Raw genomic sequence first — 7,020 nt, 5'->3', positions numbered from 1 at the left:
GAGCAGGGAACCAGAAACAGAGTCTAAAAGGGGCCACCTAACACCAGTCTACCAATAAAGGATTTACAGAATGTGGGTCCAAATTAGAGCTCCATTCCTAAGACAATTTCCTAGGCAAGCATCCCGATTTCCCTTAGAAAGGAAAAAACATTATGTATAGGATGTGTGTGTAGCTGTTTAAATCTTAACTAATAAGACATAATTGAATTTTTACATTCAAAAGACAGTTGGCCAAGGAACAATGGACAGATAAGTACAAAAATAACTCAATATCAGAATTATTTAGGTACAATGATTGTAGGAAAGAGATCCTCTTTCAGTTAGACCAGTAGTAAAAGAACTTCCCCGTTCTTCAGTGACTGCTTCATTAAGTGAGGTTGCTTTCCAAAGATATTAAAACCCTCTAAGATAGGATAGAGTCCTTACCTACATCCATCCAAACAAAACAACAATTCAGTTAGCCTTGGATGTGTTTTACAGGTATCAATGGACCCTATCAGTTGTTATCCATGTCCATCTTACTGATTTTATTTACTTTAGACAAGCTAGGTTATTCATTAGAACTTGTATGAAAGCAGTCTTTTACTTATTACATCAAAAGATGAGTGTTACCTTCTACCTTTTTTATTGAGCTGTGAAGCCCACCAAGAATCCATATATTAATTTAATCATAGTGAGATCTATTTTTTACACCATAGCTTGGTAGCTATGCTTTGCAGTAGTAACCATATACTTACCTTCCTGAGAAACAATTTCAAGGTGTCATTGGTGTTCTTTTACACACCGAGAGGTCAAGAATAACTTAAAATATTTAAGATTCCCAATGGTATCAAAAAAGAGGTTAATGTATCATCTCCCTTTTTGCAACAAAAAATGCCAGTATAACCAATCAACAGAGTATAAAAAAAACTCCATCTATACTAAGTAGACTCATGGATTACCAACCATAGCTTTTTCCCAAAGCCAAAAGTATCAGCTGTATACTTACCTTCAGAATGCCAAGTTATCACAGATTGTAGTATCTAGCCCGATTAGAGTATGATGCTTAAAGTTTCAACTGTCATGGTTACTTTAAAAACCACTCCATCCCCTTATTTGCTATGAAATCCCAACGGTGATAAGCCCAAAAGTGGCAACCAACTTTATCAAAAAAAACCAACAGTTTCCGAATCCTACCAGTCAAGCTCCCTCCCCCTTTGAATATTGACTATCCAAAAGAAAGGTTATGACCAGGGCAACCCATAAGTCACCACATTAGTATCGACATTTTATTAGCTAGGTAAGATAACCTTTTATTGAAAAAAATAATAACCCTTAGCTCCTCGCACAGAGCCTGCTAGAAACTTTCAATCTTTGCCAGTGTTCGACAAAGGTCTTTTACCATATGCAAAGCAAGGTCAGGACCCAAGCCAACTATGGAATGGCTCAACACTGTTTTTTTTTTTAACACACGGCCCTTATCGGCCAGTTCAGAGCAACCCCTGTAGGGGCAAACTGCCATGTGGTTATGAGTAAAATCAACAACCCTTAGCTGCAAGCACAGAGCCCATACCAATTTGCAAGAGGAACCTCATTCCATGCTAGTGTTTTTAACAGAAACAATTACCAATCATGAGGTCTCAAGACCCCAGCCAGTCATGCACAATGGTTTGTTTTAAAGAAGATCATTTTTAAATGAATGTACCAAGCAACCCTTAGTGGTTTAAGTATGACCACCTTATGGTTAGCCCCAATATTACAACCGGTTATTTACAGGCGCCAATTTACAACTAGTAGTGCTCAACCTACAGCGGCTGAAAATAGAGCCATAACAACTAGTAGCTATAAACCTGCCATGGCTTGAAGAAGAGCTAGTACAACAACCAGTTTTTAACAACAATCCGCCCACGTTTTCTACAGCGACTCATCCTCCCCCCTTTTTTTTATGCATACGAGGTCTCAAGGTACAAGCTGAACATGTCCGGCACAGTATTTCAAGGTCATATAACAGTATTTACACCAACCAGCTCTCACTCGGAGCCAACCATGCATAACTGAAAAACGCTAAAGCAGGTAAAACAAGGCACCTGAGATGTTTGAGCAGCAAGCTCCATCACTTCAACAAGTTCAGACAGTACCGATATAGAGCAGAGAGAGAAAAAAACCTAATTCAAGGCTAAGTGAGGGCCAAGGTGTGCCCTCACCTCTGTTTAAATACGTAGGTGTGCACGTTTCCAGAGAGGTGGGGATGAATGCGCCTGGCCGTCCCTTACTATGCAAATCCCATGTTCGGCCCGCGATTGCCATTGCCTGGGAAGTCCATACTCAGAGAGTGGAAGAGAGTATACAGGGCCGCCTATCCCTTATAAGCATACCAAATTTTTTCACGCTTCGATTAGGCAAGGGCCTAGTCCCATTACAAGGAAAGTATGGCAGAGCAAAAAATCTCTATAGTCCCAATAGGGGGTGAATATAACCGAAGTGGGGGGAGATATTTGAACTAAAGCAAGCACAGACCAGTACTTTAGTGTGTGTGTGTGTGTGTGTGTGTGTGTGTGTGTGTGTGTGTGTGTGTGTGTGTGTGTGTGTGTGTGTGTGTGTGTGTGTGTGTGTGTGTGTGTGTGTGTGTGTGTGTGTGTGTGTGTGTGAGAGAGAGAGAGAGAGAGCCTACCTAGCAGAGAGGTGTTGAAGAACACGTGAAACCTTTATTATTGATTTTTTTCCCTAAATGCAAGGGTTGACATGAAAAAAACAAACAATTATTAAAACATCACAACTTAAAGTTATTGTATTTTATCTTCAAAGCTAAACAAATTAATTAAAAATTGAAATGGTCTACCTTTTACATTAAGAAAGAAAAAAATAATATACAAATTATAAAAACTTGGAAATAAAGTCAAAGCAATAACTTCTCTCTCTCTCTCTCTCTCTCTCTCTCTGTGTGTGTGTGTGTGTGTGTGTGTGAGTGAGAGAGAGAGAGAGAGAGAGAGAGAGCCTACCTAGCAGAGAGGTGTTGAAGAACACGTGAAAGCTATATTATTGGATTTTTTCCATAAATGCAAGGGTTGACATGAAAAAAACAAACAATTATTAGAACATCACCACTTAAAGCTATTGTATTTTATCTTCAAAGCTAAACAAATTAATTAAAAAATGAAATGGTCTACCTTTTACATTAAGAAAGAAAAAAATTATATTTTTTAATTATAAAAACTTGGAAAAATAAAGTCAAAGCAACAACTTCTCTCTCTCTCTCTCTCTCTCTCTCTCTCTCTCTCTCTCTCTCTCTCTCTCACACACACACACACACACACACACCATTAGGGAATTTGGGAGGTCATTTGGAGGGCCTAATTGAGGAGAGAAAAAAGGAGCCGCATCCAATGAACAACAAGCCAATGTAACATAGAAATAGAAAGAAATAAATCAAAAAATACAAAAGAAAGAGAAGAAACATGAGGTAAAACCTTATTTTTACGGCATTTAAGGTATCTATATGTGGGCCCAGGGTCTGAATGTAGTTATGGTACTGAAAGACAGCTACGATAATGTATCATACTCCCGCCACCAAAAGCTCTTGCTCCATTAACCAAGCGTTCAAAAATTGAATTTCCCTCCATTGGAAGCAAGTTCATGCTTTCTTCTACCACTCAAAGAGAGCCATGGTTTCTTCTTCTTCTTCTTCTTCTTCTTCCCGTCCTAATAGCTCAGGGATTGTTGTGCTTACTCCCCAACCAACCTCTCCATTAGTCTCCCAAGGAGGCCAAGTAGCATCATAAGCTCTATCTCTATCTCAAACTCCATCAGTATAGATAGTCAATGGCAACAACAGACAATATACAAAAGTTCTTGGATTCTTATGCAACCAAGAAGGAGGAAAAGATCCTCAATAGAAAATCTATTTTGTTCAGCATGGAAAGCACGAGTGCTAGATTTCAAAGTGGAGGTGGCCAAGAAAACTATTTAGGAGGTTTTGGTACAGTATGTCTATAGTCACTCCGATGTGATTGCTAATGGCGGAGATGTCTCATTGGCTTATCATCCTCGATGCAACTGTAAGTGTGTTCATAGCCTTCCATCTTTATTCTTTCTTTCATACCTTGTTGTTCTCTTAATTTCTTTTTTCTTTTTGAAGAGGTAGAACAATATTAACAGAGGTAGATCAAGTTCTTATAAGTTCTACATTTGTTTCAGTAGTTAGACTAGGTGGTCTATTACATTTTGTTGTTGCAATTGCAGATGTCTATCCTTCATCATACGAGGAATGGGAGCCAGTGGAGTGTATTATAGGTCTCATCTCTGTAATCCACGCTGACATTGGTGTTTACAATATGATGGAAGAACGAGCAAGAGTCTTGCAGATGAGGGAATTTTCTTCTACGAGAATTTCTACCAGCTCAACCAAAAAAATCAAAAAGGTACTCTTGTTAAACTCCCTCTTCCTACCAATTGGAGCTGTATTGACTGGGCAGTCCGCGACACCACAGTGTGTGAAGTTCTCAAAAGCAAGTTGTTTAGGGATGTGCAGAGGTCCAAAATTCACTGCCCACTAAATTGGTAAAGATTGCTATTTTTTTTCCTATAAGTTTAGTTGTGGAACTATTTCACACCTGCCACATACATGTTGCAAAGACAATGCTGGTATGTAAATCTCTAGATGCTTGCTTATGTGACAAGCTTCTTGTTAGAGGGTGGTATGTTAAAGAGGTGGATGGCATACATTGCAAGGTTTCACTGGACACTTTGGTGGCCAAGTACATGATGGACACACAATCCCTTGTCATCTCCTTCTGGTACCAGCGCTCTCAATTTGTTGCAGGCAACTCTAAGTTTATTCCTATTGATCAAGAGTCAGTAGGCCTAGAGAACAATGGTGTCATAGATGTCAAGGTATTTGACAAAGAGATTAACCTTGTGATAGTGGTCACAATAAGAGAGCAATGCAACCTTCTGCAACTTCGGCACGACATCATGGACGAGACCGTGGAGAACAAGCCCTCGCAGTTCTATTTCTTAATCGGTGGATGCAAAGTAATGCAATGAAGGGAAAAAGAGATTGTTTATAGAGAACTAACTGGCGACGACTCCAAATCGTGCCAATGTAACTTAAATGAATCTATATTCATGACTTCCATTGCAATGTTTCTTGCAATTTAAATCTTTTGTTTCAATTGTGAGATGATTCCCACCATTTGGTTATATGTTTATTTCAATTGTAAGATGAGGTCTGTCTCACTATCTTTGTCCCTTTGTAAGCTGGAAGTGTGATTACTGTATATTTTAAACAACATATATAGAGTTTGATGTATAATCTCTCTCTCTCTCTCTCTCTCACACACACACACACACACACACACACACACACATTTCCATGGCACCACATTGAGAAGTACAAAGAATCATATTAATGTAGATAGCTAGCATTTTGGAGAATATTTGTAAGTACAAATTTTGAAACAATTGTAAGATGAGGTCTGTCTCACTACCTCCGTCCCTTTGTTAGCTAGAAGTGTGATTACTGTATATTTTGAACAACATATGTAGAGTTTGATATATAATCTCTCTCTCTCTCTCTCTCTCTCTCTCTCTCTCTCTCTCTCTCTCTCTCTCTCTCACACACACACACACACACACACACACACACACACATTTCCATGGCACCACATTGAGAAGTACAAAGAATCATATCAATATAGATAGCTAGCATTTCGGAGAGTATTTGTAAGTACAAATTTTGAAACAGTCAATGGGCTGAAATACAAATTCTGTAGATAAGGGATCAAAATGTCCACTAGATAAAAGTCGTGCTCATGACCTTCAAATGAGGGTGTGGAGAGAGTGGTGCCCGTGGATTTAGCAAGCCCTTATGGGGTGTGTCATCTCTCAACAAAGTGTTGATATCATCATATGGGACAGGGATTTGAAAAAAAAGGTTTATAGAATAGGAATACATTTGGTTTGGTTGGGTGGTAGTGGCCGTTATTGTAAACACACTCCTTCTACAAATACAAAAAATCAAATTGCGAACGTTCGTTTCTCACTACGGTGCAAACCATACTTACAAGGGGATTGAGGTTTCTTTGCAACATAGAGGACCATATTGCAACCCGGAACCTTGGAAATAGAACCTGTATAAATTCCTTGGTTCTCGGACGCACAATGGCTCTGTAATCGCCTATCCTGAAGGTGTGCAGGTTGATAAGTTCTACGTGGGGATCATACGGCTCCCAAAACAACAACAATTTGTTGACGTCCAAAATAATTAGTCTTTGCAAACATTTTGTAAAACAAATAATTAGTTAGACACTAGGTTGACTTTCATATTCTTTTACATTGGTTATTACCGGAACAATCATGTCAATGCCTAGCAAAGGTCCATACCGGGTTTTCTTGTTGTCAAGGTTGTCTTGTCCAGTGTTGACATCCTCACCGATTTTCTTGCTCAGCCCTTGTCCTGGTATTCACATCGTGGATGACTTATACAATCTTCACCACCTCTGGCTTTGACGGAGGAATAAAAATAATTTCCTTCATTTTATTGTCTATAAATTCATTGGGCTGGAGCAGCTTATCGTATCTCCACCTTACTCTTTTCAGAGTTTCACTATCCTTGTCCATAGTCGTTACCCTGTGTGCATGTGCTGCAACAATAGTTATCTCATTGAAATATTTTAGCAAAAAATCTTCTGATGCCTCTTGTAGTGCCAGCAGTGCAACATGTTTCCACCTCATGGTCCCAAAACACGCTTCCTCACATATTGACCTGACTAGTCTTTGGAATGGAAGCTTTGGTACTAGAAGCTCAACACATTTCTAAGCCTTCTTGATTTCCTTGAACATTTTGATGTGTCTTTGTAGCCTATTCATCCTTGGAGCTTTCAAGATTTTCATGGGCTTTCCCGGTCTCTTCTTTTTACTAGCAGATCTTCCTCCTACTTTAGCAGCCAAACCTGGTCCTTGCCTGCCTTTCTTGCAGTCGTTTTTATTCTTGTCATTTACTTGTGAGTCTCTCTCTCTCTCTCTCTCTCTCTCTCTCTCTCT

The sequence above is a fragment of the Adiantum capillus-veneris genome, chromosome 3, assembly GCF_014529385.1.
Source record: "Adiantum capillus-veneris isolate H3 chromosome 3, ASM1452938v2, whole genome shotgun sequence".
Lineage (NCBI taxonomy): Eukaryota > Viridiplantae > Streptophyta > Polypodiopsida > Polypodiales > Pteridaceae > Adiantum > Adiantum capillus-veneris.
Note: the sequence above shows the minus strand (reverse complement) of the source record.